General features: G+C 37.7%; 1 pseudogene; it reads left to right on the plus strand.

Annotated features, from left to right (window-relative positions):
* Window positions 1-11,196: 11,196 nt before the first annotated feature.
* On the plus strand, window positions 11,197-11,988 carry LOC110583422 (annotated as a pseudogene).
* The last annotated feature ends 358 nt before the right edge of the window (window positions 11,989-12,346 follow it).

A 12,346-nucleotide genomic window follows, 5' to 3' on the forward strand; every position in this document is an offset into this window, starting at 1 on the left:
AATAAAGATATACAGAACTTAGTGAATTCTTTCTAAGGCAACTAAAATAAAGTCAGTATTAACACCAAAACATGGATATCCTAACTCAGAATTTCCAGAGAACTATTTCTTCCTAGGCCACATTTCTACCCATAAGCTGTCAAATTATACAGAGATGCTGTTACATAAATATGGCTACTCTCACTTGAAGCTCCAGGAGAGATGTTTGCATAACCCAAAAATGGAATTCACCACCAAAAGCCCAATAAAAACCCAAAGGTGTAAGGATGCTACTGAACTAAGATTGATGGTATGTCCTAAATGCACCAGCTGTATAAAATATGAAATCATCCACCATGCTGATGTCCCAAAGGAATCCGATGAGGGGCACATGCAATACCACATGTTTTGCATGACAAGCGAGACAACAGTGGTCGACCAGATGTTGTTCTCCTTCTCATTTGCATTGTTAAGACATATGGTGACTAGGAAGAATGAAGCCATCTCTTAAGCAGTGATATGAATGGTTTGAAAGATAATTGTTTCAAATTATAAACCTTACACCTGTCATGGATTAATGGTGGTGAACCTCTGAAAATAAACATATTAAGTATAACCTAAACACCTTATGTCATATGGTGTTTTTTTATGCCTTACCACACATTTGCAATCTCTGAAATAAATCACAGCTCTTTGCATAGTTTGAGATTGCGTAGTTTTATCTGGAGAAAGGTTTGGTTTCCTTACACATGTTAAACTTGAGAGTATTTCAACACTTGCAATAGCAATATTTGGATGTCAGAAGATCTAGATTTCAGCACCAAGGGATAATTTGGTATATAAAACATCTGGTGTGTTTGTGAGAGAGTATCAGATTTAATTCAGTGGTTTCCATATTCTTTCTGGTTCAAATATGCTTTTTTGGTAGCAAGTTCAGTTTCTGGTTTATGTACTTGTCTTTTCAATGGCTAAAGTAAGACTAACATATATTTTTAAAGGTTGCCTTACATAAAATAATAGCAAAGAAGAAAGTAAATTTGCTCACCATCCTGGAAACATGAGCTGGAAGCCCAGCTCCAACTTATTGCAGCTGATCCTCATCCTAGGGATATAGAAGACAAAATCTTTGTAGTGACTTTTGGAGCACAAATAATACCAAAACCCTAAAATTCAGTCACGGCAAGAAATCCCATTAACTATGTAGAATTGGGACTCCTTTTTCTTGGATTTGGAGCTAGCATGAAAAAGCCATTCTACTCTTTCCTCTTGCAACGTAAGTGATTTCAAGACAAGGAAATTTTGCCCCACCAATGGTTCTTATCCTTATATTTTGGCAGATCTCCTAAAATTCTACTAATGTCCTTGATGCAATACTACAAACAAGATACATTAAAGGAGTCTAACCTGCTGTAAAACATATCATAATTGATTTTTATGAAGCATCTTTTGCTGTAAGTCATCACACAGCAGTATTCTGAAGCCAGTATGGGAACCACACCAAAGAAGGAGAATAAGGTTTGAAGTGTTATTTTCTTCTTCAAAGGTATTGTTGAGTGGAGCTTCTGAGTTGGAAACATCCCTCTAGACCAATGAGGATAAAATTTTGGAAGGGTGGCCCAAGATCAGCAAAATCCTGGGAAAATATCCAATAGCTTCTGTATCAGAAACCATAAAAGGGGAAGGACTTAACTGTCCCAGACATACTGTAATTAAACACTTTAGGCCAGTATCTGCTGGTATCAGTATCACACACTGAATAGGTAATCCTATCTTTAAGTTGGTGTTTATGAATACTGAAACATAGTCAGAATTCTTGGGCCAAATCAATCCTGAAAATGGAAAGTTAAATAGACCTAGGAGACTGCCTGGCCAACCACTTCTTGTGTTTATTGGCATCATTTCTTCATGTCCAGGCACAGCTATGTCTATAGAGCAGAGGGCAACACCAGTACCACAACCTTGCTATATAAGGGTGACTCCTGGCAAAATCATGAGTTTGGTGTGACTGACCAAACACTCATCATCGCAGTGTTCTGCTTTCCGTTTTCAGTGTCTTGCCCCAAACAATGTTCGGTGCTTTCCCTCTCCCCACCCCTGCCACCATAATGCCAAGGCACTATTTCCCTGGTGAAATAATACTGCCAACCCAACCACACTGTTTCATGCTAGAGATTTCTTGTAGATGTTCTTTGTCAAGTTGAGGATGTCCCCCTCAATTCTTAATTTGCTGAGAGTTTATCATGGTGGTTGTTGGATTTTGTCAAATGCTTTTTCCATATCAAATGATATGATCACATCATTTTTCTTCTTTAGCTTGTTGATGTAGTGGATTACTTTGATTTTTAAATGTTGGATCAGCTCTTATTTGCTTTTTAAAACACGAATAGGGAAACAAAACTCTAGTCAATGGGTATAATTAGTAATAAAAGCCACTCTTAACATTTTCTGACATGATACAAAGATGAGAAATATTTATTAATATTGTAATTATTTTAATGTAGAGAAGACATAAGACCATTTGGATTTACAAAAACATAAAATAATACTACTAACATTATTATAAGAATATTTTAATTCTTATCTAAAGTTGGAAGCTCTAGGATTCTTCAAAGTCTTTCAGAATTTTTTTTTTTTTTTTTTAGCAGGAAATGGCCTCCTTGATGGAGCTACATCACCAACTTGTAACTGAAGACTTACTTCTAGGACTTGTAAATCTTACTGCATTTCCCACTTAGAAGCATAAACAGTATCAGGATCATATTCTGGTGCTTGCTTCACAGGACATAAAAAGTGGAGCTCATATCTGGATTTGTTCACAGGATTCAAGTCCCCTCTAGTGAACTAAATTATAATGAAGTTTTAACAGTGGAGTCCAGAGGTGTTAACCTTCCCAGGAGTAAGGGCATTTTGTTTCTTCTTACCTAACACTCACCTGGAAGTTAACCACCAAGTTGGACATTCAGGCACTTGACAGAAAATCTATAGGTCAGGTCAGCAGAGCTGCAAAGCATTTGGTGTCCCTCTCCAAACATACTATACAGTTGATCGCCTAATTAAACTATACATAAGGCTTTCAGAATCCTCAGGTAGCTAATTTTTAAATTTTATCCTGAGTTTTTAGTTGCAATCAGTAGAAAGGATGTGCTATACTGAGCTTAACCCCCCCATAGCAGAACTACAACTCAACAACTCATCTCACAGATGAACAAACTGAGGCCCAGAGAGAGGGACAATGATGAAGCAACTCCTTACATTTATTAAAGACCTTTATGGTTTACAAAGCATTTCCTTGGGACACCTGGGTGGCTCAGTCGGTTAAGCATCTGCCTTCAGCTCAGGTCCTGATCCCAGGGTCCTGGGATTGAGTCCGGCATTGGGCTTCTTGCTCAGCAGGGAGCCTGCTTCTCCCTCTGCCTGCCACTCCCCCTGCTTGTGTGCTCTCTCTCTCTTTCTCTCTCTCAATCTCTCTTTGACAAATAAATAAATAAAAACTTTTTTAAAAAAGCATTTCCTCACATTATCCATTTCATCTTCACAATAATCCATTGTGAAGGTATAGCCTCATAATGCCATGGATTCCAGAAAGTTGCAATTAATGTTACAAAATTATGACTGTGTTTAACCTTTCATTTTTATTTCTCTCTGCTGTTTTCCTTGATTTATACAAGTAATATAACCCAACAGACAATGTAGGAAGACATGGATTTACAATGTTAGAACATAAATTTGCAATTAAACACTAGAAACATGGAAATATTCAAAGATTATGGAGAGGATAAAAGCAGAAATCATGCTAAGCTGATCTATGATGGAAGTGAGAGAAAAGGAATTTGGATCAAAACAAGTTTCCTGCCTGGGGGTTATCAGCAGAACACCCCTATCCATATCAGTACAGGGGAAGCCCAGATATCTGAGAGGAAGGAGCTCTTTGCCATTGGTAAAAAAGAGGTTCCCTCTGTCTCTTAGTTTTACGTATAATGTTTTTAATTTTCATCCACTTTTGCTTTTTCCACAACACTCTCATATAACAAATCTTGTTTCAGCCACATAGTAACACAAAGTTGACAAAACAGATACTTGCTTTGCTGTTGACAGGTTTTTTACTGCCGTCTTTTCAGGTAAGAAACTAAAGCCCAGAGAGTTTGAGTGCTTTACTGAAGGTTACACGGTTAGTTTAGAAGTGAACAGGAACTAGGATTCTTTTTTTTTAATTTTATTTTATTATGTTATGTTAGTCACCATACAATACATCACCAGTTTTCGATGCAGTGATCCACGATTCATTGTTTTCGTACAACCCCCAGTGCTCCATGCAGTACGTGCCCTCCTTAATACCCATCACCGGGATAACCCATCCCTGCATCCCCCTCCCCTCTAAAACCCTCAGTTTATTTCTCAGAGTCCATAGTCTCTCATGGTTCATCTCTCCTTCAGATTTCCCTCGCTTCATTTTTCCCTTCCTTCTCCTAATGTCCTCCATGCTATTCCTTATGTTCCACAAATAAGTGAAACCATATGATAATTGACTTTCTCTGCTTGACTTATTGCACTTAGCATAATCTCCTCAGTCCCATCCATGTTGATGTAAAAGTTGGGTATTCATCCTTTCTGATGGCTTAGTAATATTCTATTGTATATATGGACCACATCTTCTTTATCCATTCATCTATTGAAGGGCATCTCGGCTCTTTCCACAGTTTGGCTACTGTGGACATTGCTGCTATGAACATTGAGGTGCATGTGGCCCTTCTTTTCACTACATCTGTGTCTTTGGGGTAAATACCCAGTAGTGCAATTGCTGGGTCATAGGGTAGCTCTATTTTTAATTTTTTGAGGAATCTCCACACTATTTTTCAAAGTGGCTGTACCAACTTGCTTTCCCACCAACAGTATAAGAGGGTTCTCCTTTCTCCACAACCTCTCCAACATTTGTTTCTTGCCTTGTCAATTTTTGCCATTCTAACTGGTGTAAGGTGGTATCTCATTGTGGTTTTGATTTGAATTTCCCTGATGGCTAATGATGATGAACATTTTTTCATGTGTCTGTTAGCCATTTGTATCTCTTCTTTGGAGAAGTGTCTGTTCATGTCTTCTGCCCATTTTCTGACTTGATTATTTGTTTTTTGGGTGTTGAGTTTGAGAAGTTCTTTATAGATCTTGGATACCAGCCCTTTATCTGTAGTGTCATTTGCAATTATCTTTTCCCACTCTGTGAGCCGCCTCTTAGTTTTGTTGACTGTTTCCTTTGCTGTGCAGAAGCTTTTTATCTTGATGAGGTCCCAAAAGTTCATTTTTGCTTTTGTTTCACTAGCCTTTGGAGATGTATCTTGAAAGAAGTTGCTGTGGCCAATGTCAAAGAGGTTACTGCTTATGTTCTCCTCTAGGATTTGGATGGATTCCTGTCTCACATTGAGGTCTTTCATCCATTTTGAGTTTATCTTTGTGTATGGCGTTAGAGAATGGTCGAGTTTCATTCTTTTGCATGTGGCTGTCCAATTTTCCCGGCACCATTTATTGAAGAGACTGTCTTTTTTCCATTGAATATTTTTTCCTGCTTTGTCAAAGATTATTTGACCATAGAGTTGAGGGTCCACATCTGGGCTCTCTATTCTGTTCCATTGGTCTTGGAAGCTAAAGACCACTCGGCTCAAGAATGTTTGAGTCAACCAGGAAATCAAGGAAGAACTTAAACAATTCATGGAAACCAATGAGAACAAAAACACATCAGTCCAAAACCTATGGGATACTGCAAAGGCAGTCCTAAGGGGAAAATACATAGCCATCCAAGCCTCACTCAAAAAAATAGAAAAATCCCGAATTCACCAACTAACTCTGCGCCTTAAAGAACTAGAGAAAAAGCAACAAATGATGCCTAAGCCTTGCATTAGAAGAGAAATAATTAAGATTAGGGCAGAGATCAATGAATTAGAAACCAGAAACACTGTAGATCAGATCAATGAACCTAGAAGCTGGTTCTTCAGAAGAATTAATAAGATCGATAAACCACTGGCCAGACTTATCCAAAAGAAAAGAGAAAGGACCCAAATTAATAAAATTATGAATGAAAGGGAAGAGACCACAGCTAACACCAAGGAAATAGAAAACAATTATTAGAAGTTATTATGAACAACTATATGCCAATAAGCTGAGCAACCTGGATGAAATGGATGCCTTCCTGGAAACCTATAAACTCCCAAGACTGAAACAGGAAGAAATTGACAAGCTGAAAAGGCCAATAACCAGTAACGAGATTGAAGCAGTGATCAAAAACCTCCCAAGGAACTAGGATTCTTAACAGAACATGAGTCAGAAGAGGTCTTCAAAATGCAATAGAGCAGATTAAATATGACAGATTGGTGCATACACAGGACTGTGTCCTACATTCCAACAAATGGCAAGAAAGGAATTTAAAAGATTTTAGCCCACAAGAGCAAATGACCAGCTGAAGAGCTACCAGCAGAGAAGAGATTTCAACTAATAGCTGGAAAACAGCAAAAGGATGAAAGTGTGGTTTTTTGATGCACAAGGAGGAGGAAGGGACAGCTAAGCTGCTACAGAGGAAAATCCTGAAAAGAAATGAGATCTTTGCAGACTCACAACAATGGAAGTCCGGGACATGGGGCACAACTTACCAGAGGAGGCAGGAGGGTGTGTCAGGGCAGAAAACAAGACATAGAGCCAAATCTACACACAACCTGAGTTGAATCCCATATCATTCTCCCCCCCAGCATAACCAGTCAACTATATCCTCCTCCATATTACTACCTATGCTCCATGCAGAGTCCCAAGAATTCTTTTCTAAGGACATTGAACCCAAGTCTCAGTGATCATCACATTATGTGTTGGGGGTTGAGGATAGACATGAAGAGAAATGAAGCAATAAAGTGACAATTCTGCACAGAGAAGGGTGGGACTCCTTAGTTTCCTTTCCCAGCTCTGCTTCCAAAAACCAGGAGCCAGGTTTAACTCTCCAGGCAGGAAATGAAAGAATTTTTCTCTGGAGAAACTAAATAGCCAAAAAGCAAACAAACAAACAAACAAAAAACCAAAACAAACAAACAGAAAACAACAAAAGCAAATTTTTAAAATTTCAGATATTGGTGGAGGGAAAACCTGGTGTTAGGTCTCCAGTGTCAAAGCTGATTTTCCCTGCACAACCCCTTCCCCTTACCACACACAAGCCAACACACACACAGAGCTTCCAATCTCCTTTTAAGTGTCTCATTCTAAATATGAATGGACAGCCTAGGATAACCAGACATTAGAGGAAGGCCTCCAATATGAGAGGGACCAAAACAGGCAGAGAGAATAGGGGAAACACTGACAATATACACAGAAATTATGAATATGATTCTCAGAAAAATGAGCAAAGATATTTAATCCCTGAAACAAGATCAGTCTGCCACAAAAAAAATGTAAAAGTGTGTGTTTAGGTTGGGGGTGGGGAATTAGAAAAATATAAAGAGTTTCTAGAAATTAAAAATGTAACAGCAAGAATGAAAAACTTGGGAAATAAGGTGAGGAAATAAGAAGAAAAAAAGAATAATGGATAAAGAGACAGACAAATGGAGAGAAAAGGTAAGAAAATCAGAAGATAAATTTGAGAGCCCTGTACCTAACCAATAGGGGCTCTAGAAAGAGATAACAGTGGGGAAGAAATTATGAAAGACATCCTTTTCTCATAACAAAATTCTCCAGGACTAAAGATTAAATTTTTAACTTAATCTTTAGATTAAAATGGTCAATCACAATGAATGAAAAAAGGCCAACACCAAGGCACACTGCTGTGAAATTTAAAAAGCTCAGCAAGAAAAAGAACATTGTTTTAAGCTTCCAGAGAGAAAAACAGTTCACACACAAAAAAATTACAAATCAGAATGGCAGATTTCTCAATAGTAATTATATAAGGTAGAAGAAAATGCAGCAATGACTTCATAATTTTGAAAGAAATAAAATTCCATACCCAAACTATCAGTGAAGTTTGAGCATAAAATAAAGAGATTTTCAGACATTCAGATCTCAAAAATTTTACTTTCTTCGTACTATTTCTTTGGAGGCTGCTGGAATGCACATTCTAGCAACCCAAAAAAGGAAGCCAACGGAGAAAAAAAAACAAAAAAACAAAATAGGAATTCATCTGAAAGAAGCTGCAAATGGGATTCAAAAATAAAGCAACACATCTGGATTGGAGTAGAGGGATGAAAAGCTCCAGTTTTAAGGGGAAAGATGGAATTGATTTTTCGAGCATATGGAAAATACTGATAGGTATGTGTGACAGAGATATTAGAGCATTTGGGGGAAAATTACAATAGGTCCAGAGAAATGTAACAAATGTGAAGAGACAAGTATTAATTCCAAAAGGACTGTACAAGATAGGAGGCATGATTATAGTATATTACTGGGCTTGGCAGTGAACATTATTTCCACCATCATCATACTTTAAGCACTGATGATTGATTTAAGCAAAATTTGTGATGCTACTATTTGGGGGTGGGGTGGGGAACAGGATCTGGGGATATTTGTGTAAGAATAAGCTCTCATTGAAAGGGAAACCCTCCTACATTGTTGGTGGGAATGCAAACTGGTGTAGCCACTCTGGAAAACAGTGTGGAGATTTCTCAAAATGTTAAAAACAGAACTACCCTATGACCTAGCAATTGCACTACTAGGTATTTACCCAAAGGATACAAAAATACAGATTTGAAGGGGTACATGCACCCCAATGTTTATAGCAGCATTACCAACAATAGCCAAACTATGGAAAGAGCCCAAATGTCCATCAACTAATGAATGGCCAAAGAAGATATATACAATGGAATATTACTCAACCATCAAAAAGAATGAAATCTTGCCATTTGCAACAACATGGATGGAGCTAGAGTGTATTATGCTAAGTGAAGTAAGTCAGAGAAAGAAAAATACCATTTGATTTCACTCATGTGGAATTGAAGTAACAAAACAGATGAACATATGGAAAGGGGGAAGAAAGAGAGGGGGAAACAAACCATAAAATACTCTTAATTGAGGGCTGATGGAGAAACGTTGAGTGGGAGATGGACTAAATGGGTGATGGGTATTAAGAAGGGCACTTGCCACGTTGGAAACTAGGTTTTATATGTAAGTGATGAATCACTAAATTTTCCTGAAACCAATATTACACTATATGTTAACCAATTAGAATTGAAATAAAAATTTGAAAAAGAAAAAAAACTTGAAAAAAAAAAGAATAAGTCCTCATTTTCTGACAAAAAATTAAGAGATGTCCAAAACTATTAAAATTGTGTGACATACACATCACATTACAAAATGAATGATGAAAATCAAGTGATCATCTCAACAGATGCAGAAAAAGCACGTGACAAAATTCAACATCAATTTATGATAAAAATTCTCAACAAAGTGGATATCGGGAGAAAGTACTTTTTTTTTTTTTTATTTTTTTTTATTTTTTTTTAAAGATTTTATTTATTTATTTGAGAGAGAGAGAATGAGAGAGACAGAGAGCACATGAGAGGGGGGAGGGTCAGAGGGAGAAGCAGGCTCCCCGCCGAGCAGGGAGCCCGACGCGGGACTCGATCCAGGGACTCCAGGATCATGACCTGAGCCGAAGGCAGTCGCTCAACCAACTGAGCCACCCAGGCGCCCCGGGAGAAAGTACTTTAACTTAATAAAAGTCATTTATGATAAGCCACCACTCATCTTCAACATGAAAAAATTGAAAACTTTTCTTCTAAGATCAGGAACAAGACAAGGATGCCCACTTTTGCCATTTTTATTCAACATAGTATTGGAAGTGGTAGCCAGAGCAATTCAGTAAAGAAAAAGAAATAAAAGGCATCCAAATTGGAAAGTAAGAAGTAAAACTGTCACTATTTGCAGATGACATGATTTTATATCTAGAAAATCCTAAAGGCTCCACCCAGAAACAGTTAGAATTTAAAAATTCAGTAAAGTTACAGGATACAATCTCAATATACAGAAATTTGTTGCATTTCTTATACACTAACAATGAACTATCATGAAGAGAAATTAGGAAAACAATCACATTTACAATTGCATCAAAAATGTAAAATATCTAGGAACAAATTTAACTAAAGAGGTAAAAGACCTATACACTGAAAATTATAAGACACTGATCAAAGAAACTGAAGAAGACACAAAGAAATGGAAAGATATTCTATGCTCATGGATTAGAAGAATTAAAATTGTTAAAATGTTCATATTACCCAAAACAATTGACAAATTCAATGCAATCTCTAACAACATTCCAATGACATTTTTCACAGAAGTATAACAAACAATCCTGAAACTTCTGTGGAACCACAAAAGATCCTGAACAGCCAAAGCAACATTGAGAAAGAAATGGAAAGCTGGAGGCATCATGCTCCCTGATTTTTTTTTTTTTGGCTTTTTAACTTTTTATTTTAATTCCAGTTAGTTAACATATGGCACTATATTAGTTTCAGGTGTACAATATAGTGATTCAACAATTCCACACTCCCTGATTTCAAACTATACTACAAAGCTTTAGCAATTAAAACAGTATGGTACTGGTATGACGATAGGCATATAGATTAATGGAATAGAACAGAGAGCCCAGGAATAAACATGTATGGCCAATTAATTTATGACAAAGGAGGAAAGAATATACAGTGGGGAAAAGACAGTCTTCGATAAATGGTGTTGGGAAAACTGACAGCCACATGCAAAAGAATGGAATTAAAATACTATCTTAGACCACACACAACTATTAACTCAAAGTGAACTGAAAACTTTAAAGCCAGACCTGAAACAAAAAACTTCCTAAAAGAAAACATGGTCAATGGTCTTGGCAATGGTTTTTTGGATCTGACTCCAAAAGCAAAGGCAATGAAAGCAAAAATGAACAAATGAGACAACATCAAACTAAAAAGCTTCTGCACAGCAAAGGAAACCATCAACAAAATGAAAAGCCAACATACCACACGGGACAAAACACTTGCAAATCATATATCCAATAAGAGATTAATACTCAAAATATATAAAGAACTCCTACAACTCAAGAGCAAAATAACAAACAATCTAATTTTAAAATTTTTAGACAGATATAACTGACATATAACATTATGTTAGCAAATAGCAGAGGATCTGAACAGACATTTTTCCAAAGAAGACATACAGTGGCCAACAAACACATGAAAAGATGCCCAACAGTCTTTTTTCGTGCCTAGCATAGCCATGTCTCATGGTCCCAAGAAGCATCTGAAGCATGTATCAGCTCCAAAGCATTGGACACTGGATAAACTGACTGGTGTGTTTGCCCCTCATCCATCTACTGGTCCCCATAAGCTGAGAAAATGTCTCCCTCTCATCATTTTCCTAAGGAACAGACTTAAGTATGTCCTAACAGGAGATGAGGTAAAGATGATCTGTATGCAGTGTTTTATTAAGATTGATGGAATGGTGTGAACTGATATAACCTACCCTGCTGGTTTTATGGATGTCATCAGCATTAACAAGACTGGGGAGAATTTCCATCTGATCTATGACACCAAAGGTCACTTGGCTGTTCATCAGATTACACCTGAGGAGGCCAAGTATAAGTTGAGCAAAGTAAGAATGATCTTTGTGGGGACAAAAGGAATCCCCCATCTGATGACCCATGATGCCTGCACCATCCACTATCTTGATCCCTTCCTCAAGGTGAATGACACTGTTCAGATTGACTTGGAGACTGGGAAGATTACTGATTTCATCACATTTGATATTGGTAATCTGTGTATGGTGACTGAGGGTGCTAACCTGGAAAGTATTGGTGTGATCACCAAAGGAAAGGGATACCTTGGTTCTTTTGATATAGTTCATGTGAAAGATGTCAATGGCAACAGCTTTGCCATCCAGCTCTCCAACATTTTTGTTATTGGCAAAGGCAACCAACCATGGATTTCTCTTCCCCATGGAAAGGGTATCTGCCTCACCACTGCTGAAGAGAGATATAAGAGACTGATGGCCAAACAGAGCAGTGGGTAAAATGGACTCTAGGTGATGTGGTTAAATCTTTCTACTTAAAGATAATACAGGAAAGGGGCGCCTGGGTGGCTGAGTCGGTTAAGTGGCTGCCTTTGGCTCAGGTCCTGATCCTGGGGTCCTGGGATCGAGCCCTGCATCGGGCTCCCTGCTCGGCGGGGAGCCTGCTTCTCCCTTTCCTCTGCCTGCCTCTCTGCCTACTTGTGCTCTCTATCTCTCTGTCAAATAAATAAATAAAATCTTTTTTTTAAAAAAAGATAATATAGGAAAGAAAGAAAGAGAGAGAGAGAGAGAAAGAAAGAAAGAAAGAAAAGGAAGAAAAGAAAAAAGAAAGAAAGAAAAGCTGCTCAACAACAGCAAT

This window comes from Neomonachus schauinslandi, chromosome 8 (assembly GCF_002201575.2).
Source record: "Neomonachus schauinslandi chromosome 8, ASM220157v2, whole genome shotgun sequence".
In the NCBI taxonomy this organism is placed as follows: domain Eukaryota; kingdom Metazoa; phylum Chordata; class Mammalia; order Carnivora; family Phocidae; genus Neomonachus; species Neomonachus schauinslandi.